Genomic DNA, 12,158 nt, shown 5'->3' on the forward strand with positions numbered 1-12,158 from the left:
ACATAATATTCATGAATATGATTATAGTAAATATAAATATGAATTTCTACTTGTCCTTAACTGTATTTCCTGAATAGGCAAAACCCTAACTGCAGTATGATTAAATTGTTCTAGATGTCAGCACCCCCGTTTTATCCCTAGTTATAAATCCATGTCATAATTGTCATAGGATCAAGAAGAAGCTTCTTTTTTGAAATTATTTTATTTGGCTGACGTAATAAGATCACCGCATTGGGAATATTAATAAAGTACTATGTGACACTCCTCTAAGAACATTTTCAAGTCCCATAATGTCCTGGCAGCCTTTGATCCTTATAGAGAGTCTGAGCTAGTCAAATGAGCAAAAAAGTTAGCCTATGTTGGGTTTACGTATTCTGCAGCTGACAAAATCTTGCTATGGTATCCATGGATTCCTGTCAATTTAGCTTCTCCTTTGTGTTCTTCTCTAGTTTCAGCTCAAGGACATTTCTCACTCTTTCATATATATTCAAGCTCACTTATTATTTACTATAAACTATTTTGTATTTCATGATATGGATTTTTAATGTACATTCTTGGCTTTGTCAACAAATTACAAGTCTGTAGAAAAATCTGATCATAGGCTTTTTGAATTTTCTTACACCTAGATTAGTTTCCTTGCACATAGTAGGTGCTTTTCTGGGTTAAGAAATGAGCCTTAAACTCTTGGAACAGTGTAACAGGCTTTTAGTCCCTATGTTCAAGAGGTACAGGAAGATTGAGATTTCAGGGCCAACCTTGACTACATAAACAAACAAAAGCTGGGTACAGTGGTGAACACTTTTAATCCTAGCACTCAGGAGGTGAACACAAGTGGATCTCTGTGACTTCAAGGCAAATCTAGTCTATATATGAAGTTTAGGCCAGGGTTACATAGTGAGACACTGAAGTCTTCATCAATTTATAAAGCAAATATTTGAACATCTTATACATTTATGTACATGTCATAATAAGATGCACTACTTTCATATAGTAAAATTAGTATATAATGGAAAATAGAATTTTGTTATTTACTATGTATCTGATAGTATGATAATGAAATCAGTCTAAAATGCACACACTCTTCCTTAGAACTCCCAGACTTCTAGCCCAGTTGCTTGGAGAAAGAAGGAGATGGCGACTTTGGAAGGACCAGTTTCTGAATCATTTCATGTTCAAATACAGCATGCAAGCTAAGCCTGCTGGAGGAAATACAGATGAGGATGCCCCTTGTTTAATATCTGTCATTAAAATGACAGCAACGAAGCCTAAAACCCAAAAAGGAAAATCATCTGGGTCCTTATAGATTGTCACAGCCAAGAGCAATAAAAACTAAATCAATCACAGATTGTGGCAATAGATAATTTAGCTAGTACTGGAAATTAAATGTAAGGACATTTCCAGCACCAGGCCCCCATTGTGGGAGAATGAAGATGCCCTCAGAATTCAGATGGAGCTCACTGAACAGGCTAGGATGACAATGCAGAAGAAGGGAAAATTATTTAAATGAGATTTAAATTGCTTTGTTTCCTTAGCCCTCTGAAGGTTGCCTCTGTTATTACATTGTGGTATTTTACCATCAGTGTTTCTGACACATTGTGAGTTTCCTGGCATGTCTACTCTTGTTCAAATGGAGGGAATGTGGCTCTCTTTGAGTGAGCTTCAAGCCTGGGCAGCTGGATAAGAACTTTCAGGTCTTATCTAGTGATAAGGTTGTAATCCAAATAAATAAGAAATACTAATAATGTGCTCCCAGATTCTGATCTTGACTCTAAAGAGTTTGTTTACTAGAACACAAGAAGTCTTGAAAATAGAAGACCTACATCGGCCTAGTGTCTAGAATTGATGGGCAAATACACAACCAGTGGCCAGCCTTCCATTTTGTTCTCTATATCTAGTTCACTTCAGCATGTCCAGTGAGAATAAATAAATATGTGTACATAATGCATACATGTGTGTTTTATAAATACATATGTGTATGAGTATATATAGGAATTATATATCTGTGTGTGTGTGTGTGTGTGAATCTCTATGTGTGTGTGTGAATCTCTGGAACATTTCCATTTCCATTGTTTGCTTTCTTTGAAGGTGACTTGTGCTCCTGGTTTGGAGATTTCCATTTTTTTCTATCAGGTCACCTTTCACGTTCTTTGCCCAATGTAAGCTATTTTTCTAGTACTACAACCAAAAAGTAGAGAAGAGGGGTCATGCGAGTTTTGGAAGTGGTTGAAGTTTAGGGTGTTCAAAGTAAGCAAATGCCAAAGTCAATAATTTTAGGATCAAAACACTTTCCCCATTGGCATAAATCAGTAAAGAGGACTTAGTTACCAGAATTGAGGTGCTTCAACTCAGTCAAGGCCTATGACCTGTAAGGTGGAAAGTACAGCTGGCATTGGGCTGTGCCAACAAGGAGAACAGGCACAGAGCAGTAGTGAAGACCCAATGGAGATTGACAGTTGACCTCAGAGTTTTAAAACTATAGTTGAAGCAACTCTAAAGGCCTAAAGGAATGCCTTTGGATTTGGAAGTAGCACCTAGTGGGGAGAGGCCCTGATGGTTTCTAGGCACAACTTTAGGGAAGAAAGGCAGTTTAGGAAAATAAAACAGTGATTTGGATTCTTAAACATTCCACCATTTATTCTTAGCTCCCTAATGTGACATATTCCTGGAACCCAACAAGACCCATTTTCTCCACCAACTGACATCATTTCCATCCCACTCCCAAGTCAGCTCTTGTCTCAAATACTAAAATTTTCCAGTTGTTCTTAGCAAGCTCATAGAGGCAAAATACAGCACATGTGTGTGTGTGTGTGTGCGCGCACACACACACACACACACACACACACACACACTAGAGGCATAGTGGACATATATGTAATCCCAGTGCTGATGAGGCAAATAGGGGATCCCTGAAGCTTACTGACCTAGATTCTAGTCTACTTTGCAAGATCCAAGCCATAGAGTGACCTTGTATCCAAAACAAGATGAGCATTACTTGGGATTGACCTCTGGCCTCTTCATGGACATGAACATGCCTGCAAAAACTATACAAGCATGTATACATACATACATACATACACATGTTTTCTCTCTCTCTCTCTCTCTCTCTCTCTCTCTCTCTCTCTCTCTTTCTTGACAGGGTTTCTCTGTATAGCCCTGGCTGTCCTGGAACTCTCTTTGTAGACCAGGCTGACCTTGAACTCAGAAATCTGCTTGCCTCTGCCTCCCCAGTGCTGGGATTAAAGGTGTGCGTCACTACCGCCCAAGTCTCATTTTTAAAAGGGTCTTAAAGAAGTTAAGTCAGCTTTCCTAGTAGAGCTGGGACGCCAATGCATCATCCTTATTCTGACTGAGCCTGGCACTCAACCCCACCATGATTATCTCTAGGCTCTAAAGTATTGGCAATAACTGGCTTCAGAGGATGTTAGCATCCACTCTCTGTCTTTAAATAGCTTTCGTGTTTATAGCATTCCAATGCCACCTTCTACATGTCTCTTCTGCCGCCCTGACTCCAACTTTCTAGAAACCAAGGCTCATGTCTGTTTCTTGTGAGCCATCTCCAGAATCTCAGCTCAAGGACACCACTATGGTGAGCCCTCACCTCCCATCCCCGGCACCTAAGCCTGACCTTCTCCTGGTACCCTGAGTAATTGCTCATCTCAGACCACTTTCCTAGGGCATCATTCTTTGTCAGACTGTCTGTATCCTCTGAGCTGCAAAAAACCCCAGGAGGAAATGTAAAGTGATTCGTCCTCATGTGTACACACAGCTACAATGCAGCTGGACTGCAAGGCCAGTTTATTATCTTTAGACAAGGGTCTGCTTTAGCCTGAGTTTACATCTCATCTGCCTCCCATTCATTAGATGGGCTCCAGAGCTCAGCTTACATCACATAAACTCAGCTGGTATGTATACAATGCCAGCAATATGGAGGGGGCTAACATGTGTTGAATACATCTACTCTATCTTAGGGCGCTGAAGGTCACTCACTGGAGTAATATATGGTGCTAGTGTTGGTGGCTGAAGGTCAAGTCATCTTGCTTTTCATAATGCATAAACCCGAAACTCACTCAGACACCAATCATATGACCTAAACCTTGGAACAAATATTTTACTAAGTAAATCAGTGAGCATGCTGGCATTTCTATTAACCTTCAATGCACAGATGACAGAAAATGAATAATGATAAATAATAACTCAAGTCTGTAAATCATGCTTAGCATCAGAAGAAGAAAAAAATGCTCGTGTGTGCTACCATCTGTTAGAAGAGTGGGGATTTGGGAAGAGAGGTGGGAGAAGGGAGGGCAGCCTGCCTTGGCTGAGGTAAGCACCTTTCAGATTCAATAAACTGACCAAGACAGGGTAAGCTACTTCTCAACAGGATTGATGACTGAGGAAAATTCCTTTTCTCCTGTCTTCAGTTTGACAGGCATCTGCCTCTCATTTCCATTTGCCTCTCTCTCTCTCTGTGTGTCTCTCTGCCTCTCTGTCTCTCTGTCTCTCCCTCTCTCTGTCTCTCTCCCTCTGTCTCTATCCCTCTGTCTCTATCCCTCTCTCTGTCTCTGTCTCTCTCTGTCTCTCTCTCTCTCTCCTGTCTCATTAAATCTATTTCTACTCTATCCACCTGGTTCTGGATCATTTGTCTTTTTAGTTACACGCCCTGGGGTGCAATCTTCTCTCCAAGTTTATCCCACTCAAAGTACTCTCTACATCTCGCTGCTGCCAGAGGACAGGGATGGGAGCTGGGACATTACCCTAAAGTTGCTTCTCTGGCTTATAATCATCTCCTTAGAGTGTGAACCCAGGCAGAAGCATCTCCAACCGCAGCATTGCAGTTCCAAACTATCTCACAAAACAGAGTGACACCAGCATCCTAAGGTGTGAGATGCTCAGGTCCCCATTGGATGTACTCCCTTAGTCAGAAGCCCTTCAGTGTACTTTGGTGGAGAAAGTTCTGGAAGTTGACAATGACATCTTTGAGCGTGTATGTATTTTTTTCTCCCCCCTTTTCCTTCCAGTTGGACTTCTAACAGATTCTAGCCAAGGATCAGAGAAATATGTATTCTTTGGTCACATGTCTTAGAATAAAAAGGCATTCTTATAATTTTTTTCAATGCTGTAAGTATCCCAAGGGCTAAAACATTAAGGAGTCTGACTATAGTCAAACTGATCATTTTGCTTTTGCATAAGACTCCAAGCTAACCTGACAATAGATGGCATGAGAAGCCAAGGTTATCTATAGGCCTGTCTACCTTAGACCCCTGTGTTGGTTTCTCCAAAAGAAAGGGGGGATAGATCTCCTGCTAGGCAATATTTATTGATGATGTTAGTTTGTGACTTGAGGCTCACTCCCTTCTCCACTACTACTGCCATGTAGGCCACTTCAGAAATTAAATTACACTCAGTGAATTCCATAACTAAAAGGAGAATGCTTTCTTTTGTACTTTGCAACACAGGTCTTTTCTGAATGTAAATAAACTCAGCCTTCAGAATAAAATTATCTTAAGTGGGTGGTAGAAAGATGGCCTAGCGATTAAGAGCATTGGCTGACCTTGCAGAGAACCTGGCTTTGATTCTCAGGACAGACAGGGAAGCTCACAACTATCTGGGACTCCAGTTCAAGGAGATTCACTGCCTTCTTCTGGCCTCTGTGGTCACCAGGAATGCTCACAAGGCACAGAAATACATGCAAACAAAAGCACATACACACAGAAATACACATACAATCTTCTTTTAAAATAACATTAATTGATAATAATTCAGGTGACCAGAATAAATGGAAAAAGAAAAAGCTTCTAAGATATTCTGGCTGGAATTTGTCTTTCTTTACTGTTGGAATCAATTCCCCAGTGGGGCTTGGGGTTTCACAAAGGAACAGACAAGAAAATTCAGCTAAAAATCATTGAGTTTCTATCATGAAACTTAGTCTCAGATCAGTAAGTTTATCCCCGAGGCTCAGGTTCCCCTCAGTAAGTAGACTCACACCCATGCCTCAGTTTCCCCTCCCATAAAGCCTAGTATTGCCCACTCACATGGTAAGCTTCCCCCGTGTCCATATTGCTTTTCCTTCCCCACTTTTCTGATTAGAGGGAGATTCCGATTGAAAGGGGAAAAAAATGAAAGGAAAAGCAGAAAATTAGCATTTGCTCAGCTGCACATTTCAGTTATTAATATTGCAATTTGAAGTAATGGAATTCACAGAACGCAAAAGGTTTAAGGTTTGCCTGGTGGGGTGAACTCAGCTGCATGGTATACGGCTTGAATTTCAAGGTGAGGTTCATTATGCAGAATCAGTATGGGCAAGCTAACAATGCCATAAACCCTTCACTGGGTGTCTTCCTTGGTTTTAATGTTGCATTACTGTGGGTTTTGGAGTTTTAATATGCTGTATAAATATAGAATGCATATTTGTGAGCATGTGCATCATGAAACGGGAGAAATTTTTTTAATGTTTTAAATCTCTGGCCCTGCTCTGTTTGCTCTCTGGTTGACTTTGGTAGAAAGCAGGTGGGAGAAAGTAGGGCAGGGTGAGTTACCTAGAAACACTGCTCATTTGTGCCCAAATCCATTATGAAAGGCAAAGGCTGGCTTTCCGCCCTCACTGCAGTTTGCAGAGGATTTAGGAATAGAGACAGAAGGCTCCTGGGAGGTGAAGCACTGAGATAAAGAGACGATTTTTGCTTGGCTCATCCTTGGCACTAGCTCAAGACAGCCCCACTCGGTGGCCTCAGACAGCTCTTCCTCTACCTCTGTGGCTAGCCACAGGCAGCATCCTCTGACAGTTTCTCACCTATAGATGATGGTGTTCATTGTGAGCAAAGTAGATGTTTCTGTCAACAGAGAAGATTGGGAGAGTGACTAGCATTGATCTAGGCAATCCTCTGTATCCAGTGTGGATACTCTGTGAATTATTAGGAACTCATCTGGGAGATCATAGTGAAGCCCAACTGCTGAGGACTTTCCAGGCCCCTGGCTTGGCTTGTCTGTTTCCTTCTATTGTCATGGGCACAGGAATCATTCATTATTGTCAATCATTCATTATTGTGTCCCAAGACACAAAAGTTTCTAGTGGGACAATCTAATGGGTAGGCCCATGGAGATGGGAAAGGGCTATGCTAGTACCATTCTGGGGAGACTAACATTGTTGCAGAGGCCAGTTGGGGAAGATAGGTGAAAATTCAACTTATTCAATTCGAAGAGGGGATGTTTGATTGGTACCCAGGACTTCCTCTGAGAGCCTAAACGCAGGGTCCAACCAGTGGCAGCAATATCATTCTGAGTCATGTTGTGTCCTACGAGAGCAACTCAGTCACAAATGTCCTGAGCTGAGATACACACTCACATATCACTTCTCCTTTCTTTCATCCATTAAGCCGGCATCATAATTAAGGCATGTACCTGTCTTCAGGGCCCGCACACTTTCTACCTTACCTTGGAAACAGATATATACTCTCCTATCTCTTTTAATTTTCCTCAAGAGATGATCTTATTTTGTGATTCTCAGGCCATTCAGTACTTCTTATCAAAGAGCTATTATGGGCCAGACCCAGTGAAATCTGGAAGATTCATCTCATAAGGCACAAGACTACGGTGTTTGTCTACTTTGTCACACCCAGGTGAGGAGAGCTATAATACACTACTAAACAGTGCTCATTTGCTAAGTTGGGTGTGTGATGGTCAGGCGCACACAGGAAAGTGCAAATTGTTTCTGCCTCCAATAGCGAAGGCCTTCACTCATAAGTACATGCAATCATCAACCTTTGATCGCCTTTCGGGCAAAAACAGTCACAGCTGAGGTAGGAGTGGAAAGTAACCTGAGATCAAGAGATCAAAGGCCTGCTTAAAGCCGTGTCTAGAACTGCACATTAGCAACCAGTAACCTGAAAACTGGATCTAAAGGACTCACGAGAGAGAGAGAGAGAGAGAGAGAGAGAGAGGGGGGGGGAGGGAGAGAGAGAGAGAGAGAGAGAGAGAGAGAGAGAGAGAGAGAGAGAGAGAGAGAGTTAGTTCATAAAGCCTAACTTGTATCTTCTACCATCTGGGGTAATCCTTACAGTCCACAAGCTGCAAGTAGTAGAGACTTGTTAGTGGGGCAGGTCTTCTATAGCCTACTGGCGGCTGTGTAGTCTTCCTGTTCAAATACCTTTCTGTGAGTTTTATTTTGAAGCTCAACATTTATACCATTTGCCATTGTCCAAATAACCAGGGATAGAGTTAGCCTTAAAGGGTATATTAAGGTTCCAATACGTTACATGATGAATTAGTTCATTTTATGAACTACAGGAACAAGATACCTGAGGCCAGGTAACTTCCAAAGAGGCTTGTTGTTGTTGTTGTTGTTGCTGCCACTGTTGCTGTTGTTGTTGTTTTGCTCCCAATTCAAATTATTGGTTATTGGAGGGCTGAAAAGAATTGTACCATCTTTTTAACAACTATCCTCTGCCTCAGCAGTTTTCAATATGTAGATCGTGACCCCTTTGGTGGACAAATGATCCTTTCACGGGGTTCATCTAAGAGCACCAGGAAACATCAGATTACACTATGAATATAGTGTGAATATGGCAGTAGCAAAATCACAGTTATGAAGTAGCAATGAAAATAGTTTTATGGTTGGGGGGTCACCCCAACGTAAGCAACTATATTAAGGGGTGACAGCATTAGGAAGGTTAAAAGTCATTGCTCTGGCTGCCTTTCCACATGCATAGCAGAGAAATAAAGAGGAGAAGGAGAGATTACATGTAAAGGTGGGAAGCAAGAGAGGAACCAATGAGGTCACACTTGCTTTGTAGCAACCTATTCTTATACACTCATTCAGTTCAAACAGCAAGATGTGTGTATCCATGGCCTCATTATCTTCATTAAGTTCTGCTGCACCATGGCTCTTACCACTGCCACACTGGAACCCAGATTCTAACACATGAAACTCTGAAGGAGAAACGCCAAGGACATTCAAGCCATGGCACATGGCTGAACCAAGTATTTTAATACTAATTACATTGTTTGTTACTTTTCTTATTATCTTCACACAAGGCCTGATAAGAAGCAATTGAATGGAGCCAGAGGTAAGGCTTATTTGGGTTCTCAGGTCTAGAGGATGCACTTCATCATGGTAAGGAAGGCCTGATTGCAGGAGATAGAGGTTGACTGGGCACATTCATCTGCAGCAAGGAGGAAGGGAATGATCAGGAAGTAGGGCTGGGCTATCAACCCTCAAGGCCTGCTGCCCTCTTTGGGTCAAGTCCTCTAGCTAGATCTCATCTTTTAAAGCTCCACAACCTTTCAGACAGTGGCAGGATCTGGGCAACAAGTGTTCAAACATGTTAGGACTTATGGGACATTTCATATACAAATCACAAAGCCATGAAAGTGTACATCTTCAAGACAATAGTCATCACCAACAATGTACTAGGTCATGCAGTGGGATGACTTGCAGCTTCCAACTAGAAGATCCTACATCCCAGATAGACCAAATGGAAAAAGCCCCCTTGACATTAGCATAGTTAGTTCTTGAATTAAGACCTAACATCTCCCCTGGCCAAGAGTCCAGCCCCTTCTTACCAGCTTCCCTGTGCAAGCAGCACCAAGGCTCTTTATTAGCTACTCTGAGGAGTGTGTTTCTGAGAATAGGTGTGCTAATAGGAAGGAAATTACACTTTCAATGCTGGTATACTGAAGAGTCGACTGATCCATTAGCATCTTGATCTGACATGGCTGTCAGAAAAATTATCCATGACCCAGGAGGGGCCATACTAAAGGTGATTTATCCTCCTATTTGACTTAGCCGTAGCTCTCCCCAGAGAAGGCCATGCCAATTAAGAAAAAAAAAAGGCAAATAGAATGTGTTGTGTGCCTGGTGTTGACTGCACCTCCAGAGAGACCCACAAATTAATTTTCTCATTGTAGCCTCATTCTGAAACCAGTTCCAAAATGGAAACTCAGCAGTTCATCTCTTTAATCTCCCATTCCCCTTTTCATCCTGCTTTTCTCCAAACAAAATTAAATCATTTAACCATTTTAATAAGCACTAAAATGTGTAATGAACCAGATAATGGAGAAGCACTCATATTATTTTCTTTATCTACTTTGCACTTAAATTTATTTCATATGTTTCATCTGAGCTCTTCTTTCCTGAGAATGTTTCCCAAATTAGGATTTTAGTAAACATTCCATTCAGGGCCACAGAAACCTGGACCTCATTTGAAAGCTGGATAGTCTTATCCAGTCTACAGACTATCAATTGCAGTGCTCGAAAGATTATAGCCAAGACAGGGCATGTCCTTTTTTGGGGACTTGGAGTCCCTCATGACCCAATGGATCCCTTCACAACCTCGAAGTAAATGGCCTCTTCCTGAGGCAAAAAAAGCCATGCTAGCTTCCACTGTAAGTCAAGGCTACTATTGACTAGGAAGTGGGATAATGTTGACCTGGACCCTTGAATAGGAAGTGGGCTAATGTTGACCTGGACCCTCCCAGTCTGTGCTGTGAAGCTTGGGTGATGCGACTCCCATTAGGATTTAGTTGAAGGAAGAGTTTTAAGCCCCTCTGGTTTCTAGGAGCTCTGCTCTGTGTGCCTCACTGTTGGCCCATTCTCCAGGAAATGCATATGGTTGCCCCATTGGGAATAGTGCATGTATATGGAATGAGCATATTTAGCCAGGCATTGCCTTCAGGAGCTCTTATAGATGTCAAGACAAAGAGAGTGGACAAATAACAGAAAGAGAGTATCCTGAAAAAATTTCACCCAGTAAAATTTCATGCAGTAAAGCCCATAGGGTGAGGTGGAGTTCTCAGCCTGGGGAATCTAAACAGAATTTGTAACAAAGAGTGCGCAAAAGGCATCTGAGCATCTCCCAAGTGTAGGGTACCCCTGTTTGCATTTAAAATAAAAATATACATTCAAGACCTAGTTCTTGGGTTAGGAAAGAAAAAAAAAGAAATAGATGAGAAGTAACTGATTTACATATATATTAGAATAATTCTTTTTTTAAGTCTCAAAGGAAAGCATATTTAATAAATGGCAGCCATCATGATACTACTTGGAATATCCTTATAGTTGGGGAGTCAAGGTTTGAGGGTCTAGTGCATAAGATCTGTAGTGCTTTGAGGACCCTAACAAGAACTGTAGACCAGGTTCTTCATAAGCATTATTTACTTCTCTCCAAGATCTTGTATAGGTCACCAGATAGAATAGAGAAAGTACTAGGAACTGCCTGAGAACCCAGCCTCAGCTCTCCTGCCTGCATAATAAGTATGAATAAACACCTAGAGTTGTTGTGGGAATGCATGCAATTGTATCTTTACCCCTACCTCTGAAACACTGATAAGTCTTCATAGCCAAATAAGTGTTGGACACCCCTGCTGACTCTAAGCCTATCCCTGCTAACCTCCCACTGACCCAGACCACTTCCTTTTCTACATAGCTCCTTGCCCCCTACACACAGATGCACAGCTCAGCTCTGTGCTAAGGAGGCAGTTTCTTGAGCAAGGATTGATTAAAATGTAGTGGCATACCCTCATTTTGCGTCACTGCCCGTGTGACTAATAGGCATGGAATTTGTGCCACAGATAAATAATTGGCCCTTCAAATATCCTCCATGTCTTCAGAGACATGCAAGTGTGATCTATCATTGCTGCAGACATCTCAATGAGCATCATCTCCAGATCATAATAGATCATGTTACATTTGTATATGCCCAGGAACATAATTTACTATTAAAGGGGCCAAGATCAGCACAGACGAAATTATCCTTCCGCAGAGGAGGACTCTACAGCTGCATTATATGCGCACTGTGGTTTTTAAAATATTAATTATATTGTAAACTAAAGGTTTACTCTGTGTGCCATAAATCTGGGTGTCTCTTCTTTCTGTGTGCCCAATAAATATACTTCTCATCAACTTTTAATTATGCTGTTTGCATTATTCTGTCCTGAGGATGAGAGTCTGTGCTAAATCATGGTCTTCTAATGTGGATTACAGCATAAGTTTAGTTAATTAAACCATATATTTTATTAGTCTGTGCACCTCCATCTTGTAAAAGCCCGCATTATTATGTTGAAGGGTGGGGCATTAAATAATGTGGCAAGGGTATTTTTATTGTTACTGTTACTCTTTTATTTTAGAGATTCAGATAATTTAAGAAGTGAAATTGTTTTATTTCTCT

This window comes from Mus musculus, chromosome 14 (assembly GCF_000001635.26).
Source record: "Mus musculus strain C57BL/6J chromosome 14, GRCm38.p6 C57BL/6J".
In the NCBI taxonomy this organism is placed as follows: domain Eukaryota; kingdom Metazoa; phylum Chordata; class Mammalia; order Rodentia; family Muridae; genus Mus; species Mus musculus.